The 19489-nt window shown below is 39.7% G+C and overlaps 1 protein-coding gene across 18 annotated transcripts in view; it reads right to left on the reverse strand.

Moving 5' to 3' along the window:
• The window catches only part of SEMA5A (semaphorin 5A), a 356558-nt gene that overhangs the window by 285261 nt on the left and 51808 nt on the right, over positions 1 to 19489 (reverse strand). The window contains exon 1 of one of the 18 annotated variants that reach the window (XM_054816287.1): positions 9284 to 9383. The exons of the other annotated variants lie outside the window; for them this stretch is intronic. The gene's annotated coding sequence lies outside the window, so the exon portion shown is untranslated. Of the gene's footprint in view, positions 1 to 9283; positions 9384 to 19489 lie in introns of those variants that run through there. 18 annotated transcript variants of the gene reach the window in all.

Consider the following 19489-nt stretch of genomic DNA (forward strand, 5'->3'; position numbering starts at 1 on the left):
GGTTCACTTTTCATAAAAGTAGAACACCGTAAACACATTGTTGTGTTGTGGATGAAAGGCTGTGTTAACTGATTAAAACTTAATTTGCATATGGCAAGAAAACACAACAATAAAATTACCAGGATAAAAAGAAGTATCATGGCTTTACACACTTGCCAGAGCCTATCCTCCTACATTAAAATTCCTAGTAAGTTAGTCTAAATCCTTAAAAAGGAAAAACATCAACAAGCGATAGGAGATGAAGATGTTGAGTAAAATTCTTCATATGAAGAACATAATTCTCTTTTCGATGTAAGTCAAGAATCCCTTTAAGCAAGAAACAAGACTTAACCTATTATTTTCTATTTATGCTACTGTTATTATACCACAGCGATTAAAGATAATCTCAACAACAATGAAGATGAAGTGATTCCATATTAATTTACTCATTAAAGACAGACAACTTTATCCGTATCCCAATGAAAAGCATTCTGAAACATCACAAAAAAAACTGATCTCTGTATTCAGCACTAAGTATTTCAGTCATCTTATTGATTTCAATAAGCTCAGTAAAATATTCTTTTTAATGTAGCTGATTAATATTAGGAAAATAGCCAGTCATCCTATGGAACTGGAGTCACAGTGATCAGCACAGTAAGCTTGTACAATTAGAAACAACCAGCAACATTTCAGATAAGATGACCTCTTATAAACCATAGACATTTAACTGTTGTAGTTCGATAAATTAATAAATTACATGTCTGGAAGGGTTGCAGAGGATCACCCTCACCAGAAGTTAAACAAGGAATACAGACAGGACAAGACCTAGCTGCTGTGGAAGGAATGGCACCAGCTGAGAGCCAGCAGAGGGTGGCTGCTCTGGATGCTCAGGTCCCTGGCTTCAACGCCTGAGCAAAGCCAGGCACATCCCAAAGGACATGCCAGAAAGGCAACACAACGCAACTCCTCTGTGTATCTTAAAGCAAAAAACCAAAATGATACTATGAGGCTTTATGATTTATAAGACTGTCTTCAGGAAATAACTTTTTTGCATAAAAATAAGGTCCAGTATCTCTATACAACCACATACTTTTTTTTTTTTTTTTTGCTAAAGCCAGAATAGAGAAATGGCTATTTCCTTCCTCTAGACCTTTCTCCTTAAGAATCAAGTAAACAATGCAAAAGTTTACCTGACTCACCATTCATCTTCACTAGCATCCCTCTTAACTCTGTTTTTATAATGCTTTTTCTTATATAAAACAATGTTTAGTCACTTTCTGTGTGTTACATACTCAAAACACACACATAAACCACCTAACATGGAGGCTTACAAAAATAAACAAAAAACTCACAACCATTTTAACATATTAAAACAAAGGTTTGTCTCTGCCTTTAAGTGACTCAACATATAAATGTTACATATTTATTACCTGAGTGCTTATGCAAATATAGCTCACAACATCTCCAGTTTCAATTTAATTTTTCATTTTAAGACAGGAACTTCATAACTTATCATGTTTGAGCTTTTAAGCTAAGATACAGCTGCACAAATTCCCTCTGTCTTCTAAGACAGTGTTACCATCTAGCACCAAAAGTCACAGATGGCTTGCTACTATAACTGTACAGCAGATAAAAACAAATACCACATCGGGACTGTTTCTCTGTAGACTAATGCAGCAGAGTTTTCAGTGAGATGGCCGCTTTAAAGGTTACAAAGAAGAAGGTATTACTCAGTTATCTCTAACTTGCATTTCCTATGCATTGAACTTACCCAGTTTCAATAAAAAGAGAACCTGAAGCCTTTTTCTTGATAAAGCTGGCATTTTGCCAGCTTAGAGAGTGCCTGTTAAACTGCCCATCTTGGCTTGCATTATGAAAAACAGGAACACACATGCTTTTACAAGGCCTAGAGTGAAACTGAGTAATATCTTACAATTTATAGAATTATAGAAAATACAAGCTTGCTGAGATGCATATAATAAGTAAATTTATTTCTATTTCCATTTTTAAAAATGTGTCTCATTAGAAGTAGCTACATACAGTATTTAATTTCATGAAAATAGATCGGTATCTATTAATTTCTAATACAAAGAGCATTCCATAACAAACTCAGGGCAAGTACATTGTACTCTTAAATCCTTATATGCAGGTATTAAAAAATTATGCTCAAAAATTGATAGCGGGGGCAAAAAGAAGTAAGAAAGAACCCAGAATTCCTTATCATCATAACTTCAGTGTTATCAAGCTTTGCTATATTTCTCATTAAATATCCATAACAGTATGAGGCTGTTCATACTACTACTTGTCAGTCAAAGCAATCAGTAATTCCAGTTCTTTTAACACAGTAATAGAGGACATGAATGCAAGGGCTAGAGAAAAGCAAAAAGCTGTAAAAGAATACAAGTGCCTTCAGAACATGCATTTAAGGCTGCAGTATCATACTACATGAACACAGAAATCCACAGTTTCTAGAAACCTGGGCTCCTGTGGTGTAATACAGGGGGAAAGAATTAGCCCCGCAAAAAGTGAACCTCCAAAGCCCACATACAGATTATGGGAAAGACAAGATTAGTTATTCCTCATGTAGCCGATCATCCATAATCACCTGCTTTTCCAGTGATATGGATATAGTAACTCAGTGACATTCCTATCCTGATTTCCCATAATAAAAATAACAAAAAAACCCCCCACAAACCAAACAAAAACACCTAAAAGTGCATTTCCTTAAGGGTCAATGTTGGGGGTTTTTTCCGAATTCTGTACTTTACCAAAATACTTCAGGATTTGGCATTGTGCTGGTTTTGGCTGGAGTAGGGTTAATTTTCTTCACAGTAGCTGGTATGAGGCTGTGTTTTGGATCTGTGCTGAAAACAGCGTTGATAACACAGGGATGGTTTCGTTACTGCTGAGCAGTGCTTACACAGAGCCAAGGCCTTTGCTGCTCCTCACACCACCCCACCAGCGAGGGGGCTGGGGGTGCACAAGGAGTCGGGAGGGGACACAGCCGGGACAGCTGACCCCAGCTGACCAAAGGGATATCCCATACCATGTGATGTCATGCTCAGCAATGAACTGGGGGAAAGGCTGGCTGGGGGGCCATTGCTTGGTTGGTGGTGAGCAATTTCTGTCATGTGCATCATTTGTCTTGGCTTTTATTTCTCTCGGCTTTTATTTCTCTCTCTTTGCTATTTTCCTTTTCATTACAATTATTATTATTTCAATTATTAAACTGTTCTTATCTCAACCCAACCCCCGAGTTTTCTCACTTTTACCCTTCCAATTCTCCTTCCGCTGGGCTGCTGGGGGGGTGGGGGTGAGTGAGCGAGTTGCTGTGTGGTGCTTAGTTGCCGGCTGGGGTTAAACCACAACAGGAATCTAGTATGATGGCAGAAATTTCTCTCAGACAACCCAAGTGTGACTTCAGATCAAATCTTCTCAAAAGTAACTTGGGAGCTAACATTTATGTATCATTGAAATTGATCTATATTGTATGTGCAATGATCTTAATCGGTTTTGCATTGGTATCATCTAGAGTTATTCTTTTAGGCTCACACACAAATTATTTCAACATGACTATCTTGGTTATTTCACAGTATCTGCTTTTTACCAGCATCCTGGTTTTTTTCTTTTCTTTAATGAGACTAAAGCTCATAAAACTATCGTTCCCTAAATTTTATTTTTCTCCAGCTTCATATGTTGAGCAGATAGCAACTGCTTTAGATATCTAACAGGCTGCATTTTGTTTTGATTAAGTTCTAACTCCTCAGAGTCATACGATTTCCATCATCTTACATCCCCTGCTCCTCCAACATTTTGAACTTCTAAAACATCACAGCAGACTCTAGACAAACACAGCTCACCCTTGTGTTCACATCTACTGACATCACTGTGGTTCAACCATTATATATGTGTCTACACACACAGATGCACACAATGGACAAGCCAATATTCTTCTGAGTTCACACACAGTACTTTCTGCCTCCCTTTTAGACTAGAAAAGAGCAAGCTCTTACATATGAAAATATGGTCCAGTCAAAGTTGCTCAGATACCCACACTAAACATAAAATTTATCACTTCCAACTTTGCATTGAAAAGCAAAGATAAAAATCAAAGGACAAGAGACTACACTGGTTCCATTGTTCCTTATCTTCCACAATTCTTTATTAAACTTCACGTTTTTATGATGATCAGCTTTACAGCATTATTCCCCTTGAGTCAACTGGTTTACTGCCATGAAACCACTGTGTAATTAGCCTAAAACATACAAGTTACAAGTCCCCGTAATTGAACTCTACTTTCTTATCCCCTCCTTATCAGAGTAAACATCTCTCTTCCAAACAAACATTTCAGAAAAATATTGAGGTAAGTAGTAAATCCATTGTATGTGATTGAGGAAGAGACAAGTACAATCCAAAAAATGCATGTACAGACTATCAACTGCATACTGTTGAAGCTGGAAAGTAAGAAGCAGGGACATAAGAAGCAATTATCACAGGATAGTAATAAACCACTTCCATTTGTCTCATGTCTCCAGCTGATAAATTTGGGAAAGTGTCAAAGCATTAAGGATGTACTAACAATACTCTGTATTAGGCCTAAGTGCATTCAGCTGCATACTCGCTCCTGACTGAAGTCAATGTCAGAATATCCAAAATACATCTCTACCAATGGAACAGGCTGCTCGTTCCATACAAAACAACAAGGTTAAAATCACAATTTCCAAACTCTTTTTTGTACTTTAAAAAAAAAAGTAATAGTATTTGTCAATAATAAAAAAATCATGATGAGAATTACAAAAACTAAGTTAATCAGCCAATTATTTAATATAAATATTAATCTTTTCAAACTACTAGCTTTTTGCATTCTAGGAAGCAGTTATCCATCCAACATCTCACTGCAGGGGGAAAAAAAACCCCACACTGAATGGATTTATTCAAAACAGCTGTTCCCTACTTAAAAAGAATTAGGGAAGTTACAAGCACAAGTTTTGCTTTTATATTTAGAATAGCCAGACCAGCAACTCACAGGAATGCACAAAGTCTGACGCAGTCCATGCTGAGAATCAATGCCTTGGTAGGGTCACAGTTCAAGCAGGGACAGTACGGCATATGCCAACACCTGAACTTCTGCCAGTACTGAAATAGCAGTTATGACTAAAAATCTCATCCAGTTTTGGCCAGAGTAGAACTACACAACTGAACTGGATTTAGAAGTTTAAGGGAAAATTATCACTTGCAGTATTTTAAAATCACTTAATCCAAGCTAGTATTTAAAGTTTCAAATCATATTTTAGCTCTTAATTGGCAGGTATCTGTAATCTTCTGGTTCTTCTTTCACATTTCCCAGCACTTATAAATACACAGGTTCTTGGAGGTCTTGATAGTTCCAGCAAAGATCCAAACAATCTCCAAGGAAAAAAAAAAAAAAAAAGATCAATATTGGCCTGGAACTGGAGCCAATCCAATCAATTTCTCCAAAAGCCCAGAGCACTAGAAAGTACGCTGCTAACACGCCAAATGATTATACTTACAGATAGTTTGGGTCCAGCAGAATTACAGCAAAGGCATTTGCACATCACTGAACTAACTTAATAGATTTGTTTTGCATTCAGTACATCCAGCTTGCAACTTGGCTAGTCAGCAGCACCCTAATCAGAATAGGGTGTATATGTGTACGGAACAAAACAAAAAGGCCAGAACTAAAAAGACGAAATCAGAAAGATTACAAGTGAGACATGGCTTGCTTTTCTTAAAATCCAAGAGAAAAATTCAAGTACAGTTAATGACACTATTATGCCGGTCATGTTCAATCACCATATATGGTATCTCTTGTGTGGTCCTCAGTAGCACAAGCTGCAAGGACACTTGGGGAAAACAGGAAAAAAACAAACCTTCTAGGCAAGCAGAGAGGCCCTTAACTTAGATGGCAACTACAGACAAACTCTAGCCCTGGCCCTGATGCAAATGTCCTTCATAATTTCCTCCAAACTGAGAATGAAATATTAAAAACTTATGTGGGATACTCTTTGATATGGAGTCAGGAAGACAGTGAGTGGAGAAGTGCTGTGCCTACCCTCACATAAACTCATACAAACAAGGAACATGAGTCAGATTTTTGCATTACTGCCATTTCACACAGGTGGAAACAATCAGCTGCCAAGCACTAAAGAATTGCTCTTTAAAGTATAGGTCAACAGCATAAATGTGATTTGTCAGCTATTGGGAGGAAGGAGGTGGGCAAGTGATAGAAAAGCCTTCTGTCCTCATTTTATCAGAAAAAAAAATAAAAATCTCATAACAGTGATTTACCTGGACTGCCTCACAGTAGCAGCTAGCAGGACATGGCCAAGCATCAGCTGGATAAAGTACAACTGAAAATCAACTATGCAATGGACCCAATGGGTCTGTGGCAAGTCACTGGCCACAGGAAGGAAATCCTGACTTTCTCTTTATGTTCTGACTCTGACTTCTCAAAGTGCTACACATAAATAGGTAAAGTGTCCAGAACAGAAAATAGTAGAATTTTGATACAGCTATAAAAACCTCATTTTAAAGTACTGAAAAAATTCAGTGCAGAATAATTTGTTGGATTTATGAACCTTGTCTTCTTGTACAAGCAAGCTGCTAATAATATTATAACTTTCTGGCTGTAATATTATTTGGGGGAAAAAACCAAAACCAAAACCTGCTGTGTGTTTAATGATGGGCAATAAACACCATGAAGTAAAGATATACATAATGTAATAAAATCTACACAGCTAAATTTTAGTCTAATGATAAATATGTTTTTTAGGATTCTTCTCAAAAATGTAAGCCCAAATGTTAGACAAAATGGAGATTTAAATCATTATCAGCTGCATAGCCACATACAAAGATCACAGATCATGATATTTCCTAAGCAAATATGGATAGGCAGTATGCCATTTTCAGCTGTTTGAATTCGAGGCTTTTGGATTCATAAGTCTCAGTGGTATTGCTGCTATGACTAATTCATCATGCCAATTAGTTCATTCTCATTATTTCTTTAAAGAAAGTTCCCACTATCTTCTTTCAAAGGACCAAGTTGCAACAAAGTTTGGTTTTGTTTTTTGTTTGTTTGTTTTCTATTCTAGGTGCCAGCTGGCCAGAAATTATTGCAGATGCTGAATATTTTGTTGTTTTTCAGGAAGGATAAGTTTCCTCAGCCAATAGCCTTGATGTACAGGCACAGCAATGTAAATCTCGGTACACACGCTACAGGCTTGATCCACAATCCAACTCCTCATGATGATAAAGAGAAAGTCTGTTCTGCAGGTGGTTAAGCAGAATTTCTATACACAGACCACCAGGATTCGACTTTTAAAGAAAAAGATCACAGCCATGACCGTATCACTGCATTTCTGTTTGAATATTGCTTCTTACCTTTAATGTCAGGATGAGAACCTCTTTGAGTGGAACTGCAGAAAAATCAAATTCATGATTACAAGGACCTGGAAGTTACTTTTGCAGGTGGATGTAGTCTTGTAACAGCCAAAATCTTAAAATGAAAACCACTGCATTAATGTCCACTACAACTGCTTGAAATTCTTACAGAATGCTGTATTCTAGGTAACTGATTTCAGAAGCCACAAACAGATCATCTAGCAACTCAACTGCTGAGATGATGGTGGTCTTTTGGACTCACAATCCAAAAACATTTGTTTAAACAAACATTCATTTCATTCACTATGCTTCTTTATAAGATGCAGGGCTTTAGATCCCATAATACAAGAAGCTGAATATGTAAAGAACACAGACTTGTAGCTAACTCATTTGTTTAATTACCTTTACACCGTACAGAAAAAAGACTTGTTTCATTACAGGTAACAACCAAAAGAATATACTGAACAAAGACCTATTAGTGTTGAAAAAAATAAAGAAATCTATACAGCAAATTTTACCTTTGCCTCTTTCTCTGTACACACACTTTTATCTTTCTTGGACCTTTCTTCAGTGACAAAACTACATCACACAACCATAAACATTACAAAGAAACTAAAAATGCAAAAGATGTATCAAGTCACCTCACCTCTGATTGTCTGAAAGCCACTGTAATATTGTTCTAGTGTGGTACATTGCCGGTTACATTTGCTTATGAACGTGAACTTCATGAAAGTCTGTACAAAACATAACTAATGTCAAAAAAGCCAAGCAAATAACTCCCTTCATTGTACTAAAAAAAAAAAAAAAAAACAACTAAAAAAAAACCCCACCTATTTTATAAACTGACTAGATCTCTGTGAGGAAAACAGACCTGATTTTTAATGCAATCCATGGACTTCTTATATGAGCATTTTATTGAAATAGTTTAACATGTTAAGTGATTTAAAGTACACTTATTTCTAAAAATGCTACCTTATTATAAACTTATGTCATTGGTATAAAAAAATTACTATAGAACAGCCTTGGTTTTCCCTCCACACATCTAACTACTGTTTCTGAGTATAATAAATGGGCAAGGCAGTCACCACATCATTTTGTTTTCCTTGGGTCTTTTGCCTAGCAACAAGAAATTAAAAAAAAAAAAAAAAGAAACCAAAACCAAAAACCACAACAGTTTATAAGGACTGCATAAAAAGTGCAAATGCACAAAACTCAACACAGGAACTCCAAACAAACGCACTGTTATTACTTTAATCTCAAAAGCTTTTATCCACCCTCTAATACCCTCTCATGGCAACAGTATTATCACATACACATACAAAAGAAGAGGAGGGGGAAAGGACAAAGGTGACAAAGTGACTTCCCCCCTCCCAGCCTTTCGGTATCTGCTGGCTGCACATCCTCAAGGCTGTTCAATGATCTCAATAAGGTGCTTTGGAAGCTAAGAGACGATCAGAATGCAGAAGCACTGTTACCTCCTTTTCCCTCAAAGAAAATCCCAAATTTGGGTTACGAGCTACAGTGGTAAAAAAAAAAAAAAATCAATGGCCAACAGCTGAGGCAACTTCATATTCCCTTTGCACTGATGGGTTAATGAAGAGTGATTTAGTGAAACTCAAATATTTAAATGCTAAAAATGTTCCACACATCAATACTATTATCTCTAAGAAATTAGTAAATACCCCGTGGGGTCAAGCCAATGGTCCATCTAGCCCAGTGCTGTATCTCCAAGAGATACGATATCGCCGGAATACCATAGACCTGGACACTTTCTACAGCCCATTCCTTCCAATTCCTCCAGCATCTGAAGTTCTTGAATTTGAGATGTTGGAATGCAGTATTTTTAGTATCTCTTTATGGACCTGTTGTCCATGAACTTGACAGACTCCTTTTTTGATCCCACCTGATGCTATTGACTTCCACTGCCTCCCGCAGCAGCAAGTCCCAGGAGTTCACCGCTGTCTGTAGCGTCATGAAGTTTCTCTTAGTTCTTCTATTACAGCAATTAGCAAACAACAGGTCCCAGCTTCTCATATTGTGGTTTCCTAAAACTCAGTCAGCTCTCCTCTCCCTGCACAGTCTGTTCCTCTCCAACATTAAGAGTCCACGGACTTTTTATTCCCTCCTCCTACTGCGTTTATCCATTTCTCAATGACTGCTCATCCATCCCTACTCCTAAACAGCTCCAGTTAAAGGGGCTCAGCTATTTGCTGCAGCATAGCCCACTTGGAAAAGTTTCAAAAGGAAAAAAAAGTTTCTAACATCTGGCAAGAGAAGAAAGGAAGTACATCCCACAGCTGTCTGACTCAAACCTCATACGCTGGACAAAAGCTAACATTTGAAACAAAGATCTCATAACATTAGTTTGAATACACACAGAGTAATATCATCCACTATTATTCAACAACAGCAAACATTCTTCTGGTTTTAAAAGCATTTTTATTTAATTAGAAGTTCTCTGAACTTGTTTTCATGAGCATTCATAATAACCCTCTGATACAGTTAACTAGATGATTACCTATCTTACTCCTGTACACAAAAGCAGTCAGAGACTGTTTGCTGTCTTTCCCAGAGCTAAACAGATATAAACAAACAGGATTCAAACTTAATTTTTAAGACCTTTAGTGCCTTGCATAGGTCAGAGCCCATTTCATCTTTTTTTTCTGGGCACTTCCTCAGAACCATTCCATGCTATGCTGCAGCACTTCTTTGTACACACCTCTGTTCATATATGGCAATACTACTTGCCACCATGAAATCGCATAATACTCCAATTCCTCCTCCTTTTTCACAGCAAAGGTTCTAAATAAATTCATTATGCTTATCTGTTTTTTGAATCCCACTTACGCCAAACAGTTCTCAAAAAAAATGTTTCCTGCTTTTTGTTTCCCCTATCCAAAAATGTTTTTCATAATCACACTTATGAACAGAATCAAGTATTTCTTCAGGAGCAAAACAATGACTAAAACCAGCTGAAATCTGAATGCTATTTTTCAGTGCTTTCTTACAATCCACACCATTTTACTAAGTGAATAAATATAGTGAGCTACTAGTTAGTGAAAGAAGTAATTGTAGCAATTTACCACTGATTGGAAAAATATTAATAGCCTCAGGCGAATCAGTCATTAACTGCTACTGATTTGGAGGGTGATATAACATTAATAATTCAATAAAAAACACTTTGAGCAATAAAAGCTTCGAGTTATTTATTTAACCAATTAGATCCTTTTTGGCAGCATCCCTGCTTTTGAATAAACCATGCATGTTCTTAAATTAATCATAAGAATTGAAAACCACAAATCTGCAGTCTCTACCTTCCAGTCAAAGAGATACATTGCTCAAGAAGCCTAAAAGATTGAGGGAGAAAATAAGCATAATTTACATTCTCTCTCAGTGGACAAAAGAGAGCTGGCACTTGAAGATGTGCTAATTAGCAAAGCTTGGCTACCGGTGCTTTACGATCTGTTCCTCATGTACCACTTTCCGAATCCACTGAGAGACAGGTACAAATTGCACCTATAAAAAGTTATAATCCATGAGCATGCATATGAGGTGCATCTTGTTACCACTAATGTTCAACAGTCCCCTCTAATCTGAGAGAAAGGCAGAAAGATGCAAACATGTAACTAGAACACTATACTGAATTACCACGCATGCCATTTATTAACAGCTTCATTTTATTCAGAAACCTCAGTGTGAACAAGCCATTACCACCCTGGCAGTCTAAAGTCATAGGGTTTTTTTCAGTGTTTTGAATGCTTCAGTTTTGGTCTTTCTCTCTCGAGGGAATTGGTACGTGTCTCAAGGTCCATATAAACCACTTAATACTCTACTATAAATTCTAAATTCCTTACAATACAATCCAACTCAAATTCCCTGGTTTGGGTCTCTTCTCTCTGGAGTGCACCCACGACTGGCCTTACAAGGTGAACACTCAATTTTCTCTGATACTTTCATGAAACATATTCAGATTGGCTCTGCTTCTTCAGACAAAAGACAAATTTGGCCATCATAAATCATAGAATGGTTTGGGTTGGAAGGGACCTCAAAGATCATCTAGTTCCAACCCCCCTGCCATGGGCAGGGACACCCTCCACCATACCACATTGCCCAAAGCCCCATCCAACCTGGCCTTGAACAATTCCAGGGATGGAGCATCCACAACTTCTCTGGGCAACCTGTTCCAGTGCCTCACCACTCTCACAGGAAAGAATTTCTTTCTAACATCTAATCTAAATCCACCCTCCTTCAGCTTAAACCCATTACCCCTTGTCCTGTCACTACACTCCCTGATGAACAGTCCCTCTCCAGCTTTCCTGTAGGCCCCTTCAGGTACTGGAAGGCTGCAATTAGATCTCCCCGGAGCCTTCTCTTCTCCAGGCTGAACAACCCCAACTCTCTCAGCCTGTCCTCATAGGAGAGGTGCTCCAGCCCTCTGATCAGCTTCATGGCCCTCCTCTGGACTCTCTTCAACAGCTCCATGTCTCTCCTGTACTGGGGACCCCAGAGCTGGACACAGTACTCCAGGTGGGGTCTCACAAGAGCGGAGTAGAGGGGCAGGATCACCTCCCTCGACCTGCTGGTCACGCCTCTTTTGATGCAGCCCAGGACACGGTTGGCCTTCTGGGCTGCAAGCGCACACTGCCGGCTCATGTTGAGCTTCTCATCCACCAACACCCCCAAGTCCTTCTCCTCGGGGCTGCTCTCAATCCATTCCTCACCCAGCCTGTAGTTGTGCTTGGGATTGCACCGACCCACGTGCAGGACCTTGCACTTGGCCATGTTGAACTTCATGCGGTTCGCACGGGCCCACCTCTCCAGCCTGTCAAGGTCCCTCTGGATGGCATCCCTTCCCTCCAGCGTGTCGACCACACCACACAGCTTGGTGTCATCGGCAAACTTGCTGAGGGTGCACTCGATCCCACTGTCCATGTCGCCAACAAAGATGTTGAACAGTGCTGGTCCCAGTACCGACCCCTGAGGAACACCACTCATCACTGGTCTCCACTTGGACATTCAGTCGTTGACCACAACTCTTTGAGTGCGACCAGCCAGCCAATTCCTTATCCACCGAGTGGTCCATCCATCGAATCCATGTCTCTCCAATTTAGAGACAAGGATGTCATGTGGGACAGTGTCAAATGCCTTGCACAAGTCCAGGTAGATGATGTCTGTTGCCCTTATCTACCGACGCTGTAACCCCATCATAGAAGGCCACCAAATTTGTCAGGCATGATTTGCCCTTAGTGAAGCCGTGTTGGCTGTCACTAATCACATCCTTATTTTCCATGTGCCTGAGCATAGTCTCCAGGAGGGTCTGCTCCATAATCTTGCCAGGCATAGAGGTGAGACTGACCGGCCTGTAGTTCCCTGGGTCTTCCTTTTTACCCTTCTTAAAAATGGGGGTTATGTTCCCCCTCTTCCAGTCGGTGGGAACTTCGCCAGACTGCCAGGACTTCTCAAATATGATGGCGAGTGTCCTGGCCACTTCATCCACCAGTTCCCCCAAGACCCGCGGATGCATCTCATCAGGTTCCATGGACTTGTGAACGTTCAGGTTCCTTAGATATTCTTGAACCTGATCTTCTCCTACAGTGGGCGGTTCTGCATTCTCCCAGTCCCTGCCTTCTGCGACCTGGGCAGTGTGGCTCAAGCATTTGCCAGCGAAGACTGAGGCAAAGAAGTCATTGAGTACCTCAGCCTTCTCCATACCCTCAAACAATCAAACAATCTGCTTCTCTCTGATAACCGAACTGGCCTTAGCAAATGGATGAAAGGGAAATCTAAAAGATGAGGGAACCCAGCCCAGTCATGGCCCTCATTTCCACAAGTCATAATGAAGTTGTGTCCTTATAATTAAGTCTTTTCATATTTAAACTGGGATTTCATGTAAGAAACAGAAGGTGATGTTTATTTACTTCTAATGCTAGTCATCCCAGCAGTAATGCTTCAGGTTTTGAAAAACAATGTTTGCGATGATCATTTTAAAAAAGATTTCACCTTCATTACACAGATCAGGATCTGTTAAACTCTCTTTTGAGAGAAATCAATTAATGCAAAAGCAAGCTAGAACCTGTATATATACCTGAAATTACAACAGTAAGCCACCAAAAAACCCCACATCCTCTCCCCCTCCAAATTTTCCAGAGTAAAATAAAAATCCCACCTCAAAACTATTTGATTTTATATTAATCCAGAAAGATTCCTAATACTGGTGAGAGGGGTGGGGTGTTTGTTCATTTTTAACTGTCAATACCTCATTTCTCTGTAGTGCTTCAGGGTTCTTTTGGATACCATATGAAACTACATAGTAATTCCTAGCATCTCAGAACAAGAGACTCATACGTATTCCACACCTAAAATTTCTCTTCTCTAATAAGGGTTTTAGAAGATACAGGGTGTAAGTTCTGGGGCAAGGAGTTTGAAAACCATAATCAACAGATTCATAGTAGGGAACCCACACTAGGAGCACAACGTACTTGCACTTCAACAACCCCGAAATGTCAGCAAAGGACTGATATGCAGCAAACATTTAACAACTCACAACAATAATAATATTCCCATTATTAATTATTGTTCAGGCATCTAGAAAGTATGTTATATGGTTCCAGTACAAAACCCCTGACCACAACATAAGACAGTAACTTTCACCTAAGACAAAAAGCAAGACACACAGAAAAGGTGGAAAGCTGAATAAATAGCACCACAGTGACAACAATATAATCATACAGTCTTTCAAGTCAGCAAAGCACATAGCTGTTTTAGGGGATACTTTTGGCTTTTTAAACTGTTCTCCTCAACTCTCATGAGGAAGACAATGTGGTGCTGCTTCCAGAATTGAGCTTCAACATCTGTTCTGCTAAATGATGATGATTCATTCTGTCCCACTGTTTCTCAATGATGCCCAAACTAAGAGTGCATACCTCTTGTGAATAAACAACTGAGGCTTTCAAGCCACTAACACCAGGTGTCAACCAGCAGTTTCCTCCTTTCCACTTCCCAAAAACTCATTTCCCTTTCTACTCCTATTCTTTTTGCTAGTGTTTTTCTCTTCCTGTCACAGTTGCTCCTCACCACCCAGTACCTCCTATTCTGCAGGGATCCTATTACTACGTGTCATAAGCATCTGCAGTGGAACAGGCATACAGGATTATCTTTCTCCTTTAGCCATGCAAACAGAAGGGGAAGAGTGAAATGTATAGTAATACTGATTAACTATAGTAGTGCTGATTAATCTGGCTGTGACCCTAGATTTGGAGCCATTCCTCTTTCTTATTACCAGACAAAAAGAATTACTTCAAACAAGCAGTAAAAAATCAGGATCAATATGAGAGTACAGACCTGGAAATAAGACTGTGCTGGTTTTGACTGGGATAGAGTTAATTTTTTCCACAGTAGCTAGTACAGGGCTGTGTTTTGGATCTGTGCTGAAAACAGCGTTGATAACACAGGGATGGTTTCATTACTGCTGAGCAGTGCTTACACAGAGCCAAGGCCTTTGCTGCTCCTCACACCACCCCACCAGTGAGGAGGCCGGGGTGCACAAGGAGTTGGGAGGGGACACAGCTGGGACAGCTGACCCCAACTGACCAAAGGGATATCCCATACCATACGATGTCATGCTCAGCAATAAAAGCTGGGGGAAAAAGAAGGAAGGGGGTAACATTTGGAGTGATGGCATTTGTCTTCCCAAGTAACCATTATGTGTGTTGGAGCCCTGCTTTCCTGGGGATGGCTGAACACCTGCCTGCCCATGGGAAGTGGTGAATGAATTCCTTGCTTTGCTTTGCTTGTGTGCGCGGCTTTTGCTTTATCTATTAAACTGTCTTTATCTCAGCCCACGAGTTTTCTCACTTTTACTCTTCTGATTCTCCCCCCCATCCCACTGCGAGAGGAGTGAATGAGTGACTGTGTGTGACTCAGTTGCCATCTGGGGTTAAACCACACCACCACTGAGGAAGTAAACCTGTAAGAACAAAATTGGCTTTAACTTGAAGAAACGTGATAGCTTTCAGCCCAGAATTCTGACAGAATTGGCCCATGAAGTCAGCGGTGTGACAGCAAAAGTTTCAACAACCAATCTATCAAAACAAACAAAAATACTTGAGCAGAAAAAAAAAAATTGACTGGAAAACAAAGTCCCACCATCTATCTTAAGTCAAGTGGGAGGAAAAAAAAGTGAAGTGGCCCATGATCAAGAGCAGTCAGGCACACAGGGAACTAGTTTCTTTCAAGGTGGAAGATGGTTAATTACCAGAAGTGGAAACATACCAGAAACCTAGGAAGAACACAAATGCAAATAAACCAAAATACTTCAAATGTGTATGTGTATGACATTTAAAGGTAAATGCATTCCTTTCCTTAGAGAACAGAAGATAGAAGACTCTTCAGTAGTGAGTGGAATTTGTAGGTAGTTTCTGTAAAATCTTGCAGTAAACAGATAAAGCTACTTTATAGCTATATATTAGATGCAAAATATATTCTGAATATATTTCCTTCAGATTTCTACAACATTCACATACTGTAAAACCTCAACAACAGAAATTCTACCTGTAAATTTGCTCTAATGACTTTTCTTAGCTCTGCACCAACTCTTCTCAGCAGTTCACAGCCCTTGCACAGTAGCTACAGCGTGCGTGTCCTGCATTGCAGTCATCACTTAGCATTTCATATAATCACAGTACTTTCAGCTTGGAAGAGACCTCAGGAGGCCCCTAGTTCAATGTCCTGCTCAAAGCAGGCCAACAGTGAATTTAGACCAGGCTCCTCAGGGCTTCATCCAGCATGCTCTTGACAGCCTCCAAGAATGGAGATTTCACAATCTCTCTGGGCAACCAGCTCCCGTGCATAACTATCTCATAGTGATTTTTTTTTTTCCTTCAGAATTGGAAACTCCATGCTTTAATTTAGAACTTACGTCGCATTCTTCCACCATATATCTGCTACTAGGCCTCCTCAAGCCACCTTTTCTGCAGGCTGAACAAGCCCAGCTCTCTCCATCTCTTCTCTCCCTTACGTGCTCCAGTCCCCTGAACATCTTGCTGGCTGTTCACTGGATTCACTCAAGTTTATCAACGCTCTTCTTGTACTAAGAGGGCCAAAATCAGACACAGTATTCCACACGTGGTCTAATAAATGCCGAATAACAGAGAATAATCACTTCCCTCCACCTACTGGCTAGACTCCCATTGACATAACCCAGGACACTGTTAGCCTTCAGCATTGTCAGGGCACACAGCTGGCTCATGTTTAGACTCCTGTCAACCCACCCCCAGAGCAATTAACTCTAAAAGGAGTCATCCTAGTTACATTACAATTTTTATCTTCACAATGATATCTATATATATTTATCTAGATTTTCCCAGCCACAAAACTGATGCTCTGAGCTACAGTATAAACTTTTTGATGAAAATTATTGCACATGCAAAAAAAAAAAAAGCTAGCTAAGAAAACAATGGACATATTCAAGTACTGTAAAAAAAAAAACCCATACCCCAACACATCTATTTGGAGTTATTTGAATACAAAAGCTAACTGAAATACAGAGGTATGGCAAAACAAATAAAAAGCTTTACACAGATCAGGCACCCTGAAAATGATTTTTCCACTTTTACAGTACCAGTATTTTGTTGAGCACACGATCTCAGAATCGGTGAAATGAAGCTAAGTTATCATATTATCACTTTGAGTGACTGTGATACCTTACAGTTCCAGTCAGAGGCTGAGCTCTACAGTTGCGTAAGTATTTTAAAAATTATTTTTAAATAATCATCCACAAGTGTCCCTAAATTTTTAAATGTTTGACAAAACTTCTAATGAGCCTGTGTGCGCATAAATCATTAAGCAGCTCCAATTTCTAAAATTGCACTTGCATTTGACGCACTTTGGAGGAGCTTTGTTTTCCCACTTCAATATACAGCGATTTCATTATTCCAAAGAATGCAGACATCTGAACAAGTCATTAACAATTTAGCACACATATAAACATATTCTGAAGACTAAGAGATCAAAACAATGTGATCAACTAAATTATTATGCTTGCAGGATATCCAGGTAATTTCTTACTTCAATTAATCCAATATATTTAAATAATCAACTTAAATCAATAAACATAAAATATTTTGTCTTCATTTTAGCATTCTGCAGTTCAGTGGAACATAACGAGCATTAATTAATCACATAAATAGAATAAAAATTACCCATAAGGATGCTGGAATAACTCACTCTGCTTATAATTTGAGTTATAACATTTTTGATAGGAAGTGCATCAGCTTCCAGGCTCAACGCTAAATATTTAAACTTGCAAAGTTCAAACTTCATACCCCTGAAAAATTAACTTGACGAAAATGCTTTCACAGTAAATTTTTACACTGACCAATAAACTTCAAACAAATCACAATCTTGGTTTCAAAAGTGTTGTCATAAAAAAATCCAGCACATTGCAAATACTAGTTTTTTTTAAAAATAAGAACTATTCTTCTGTGGGGTTTTTTTTCTTAAACTAGAGCCTAACCATTTAAACATACAACATTCTTTGAGTACATTAAAACCAAATCATTTTCAGAGGTCTGTATTACCAGAACTACTCCACAATTTCAACACCCATCTATCATTTTACATGAAAGAAGAATAGCAAGTCTTACTCTAGGCAATTTTTATAGCCCTGACACCATGATCCAGTAATGAAAGACAAAAACAATTTGACCAGTGGGCAAAGAAAGAAAAGCATTGCCACTGTAGTGTTGTGCTCTCCTTCCAAAACTGAATCCCCTCCAAAGCAGATCTCAGTTGAGCTTCTCTTCATGTTAATGGCAATCTGGATTAATGGATGTAGAAAGAAGAAAAGCATCTATATGGGTGCCTGTGCATAATTCACACTGCAACCACAAGGAAATATTTGTATGTCTCCTTTACTAAAATGCATTGTAAACCTTATATTCAGTTCTACAATAATTATGTATTTATAACACAGTATTACATTGTAGTGACAACTGGGATATGCTTTCAGGCCAAACACATGCAAACAAAAGATTACATCTACGCAAGCACACAGCCTGGTAGTGACAAGCATTCTTTAAAGTCCTAACCCAGCATTATCTCTGCAAGAAAAACAGAATCCACCCTTTCAACCGCATTTGTGAAGTCTTCTGTCTTCCAGAAGGCCTATTTAGAAATTCAGAATCTAGAATTTGGTGGTGAAACATTCAACTTATGCACACAACAACTTCAGAAGCAGCTCAGCACCACCATGCGAAATAAACACTGTACAAAAATCACTGCCAACTCTAGCAATGCAGGTAGAACAAGGCTCAAAATTCATACACAGTGATCCTCTAGACGTAAAATTTCCTACCTGGAGAATGGTCACCTCACAGGCAGAGATGGAGGGACCAACATCCTTGGGAGACAAGCACCTCTCTGCCCTGGCAGGGCCTGTGGAAGCGGCCCTTGCCACAGGCAGGAACACTGTGATTCCAAGCTGCCACCACCTGGGGCAAGGCCCCCCAGCCCACGCAGGTGCCATCACTCACAAAACCATGAGGTCACTCAGATCAGAGACTAATCCAGCTGAAAACTAGTCCTTCTGTTTCTGCTCCTGCTCTTCCCTGCTTCTGGAGATGACTAAAAAAGTGTGTTGGGTTTGCGTGGCAAGGTTTTGGTAGTGGCAGGGTGGCTACAGGGGTGGCTTCTGTGAGAAGCTGCCAGAAGCTTCCCCTGTGTCTGACAGAGCCAATGCCAGCCGGCTCTAAGACAGGCCCGCCGCTGGCCAAGGCCAAGCCAATCAGCGCCTCTGTGGTAACATATTTAAGAAGAAGAAAAACACTTAGAGAGAGTTTTTGCAGCTGGAGAGAGGAGTGAGAAGATGTAAGAAACTCTGCAGACACCAAGGTCAGTGCAGATGGAGGGGGAGGAGGTGCTCCAGGCGCCGGAGCAGAGATCCCCCTGCAGCCTGTGGTGAAGGCCATGGTGGAGCAGGCTGTCCCCCTGCAGCCCATGGAGGAAGGATGAGGGGGTGTAGAGATTCCACCTGCAGCCTGTGGAGGACCCCATGCTGGAGCAGGTGGAGGCACCTGAAGGAGGCTGTGGCCCATGGGAAGCCCACACTGGA

Source organism: Grus americana, chromosome 2 (genome assembly GCF_028858705.1).
Source record: "Grus americana isolate bGruAme1 chromosome 2, bGruAme1.mat, whole genome shotgun sequence".
NCBI classification, from domain to species: Eukaryota; Metazoa; Chordata; class Aves; order Gruiformes; family Gruidae; genus Grus; species Grus americana.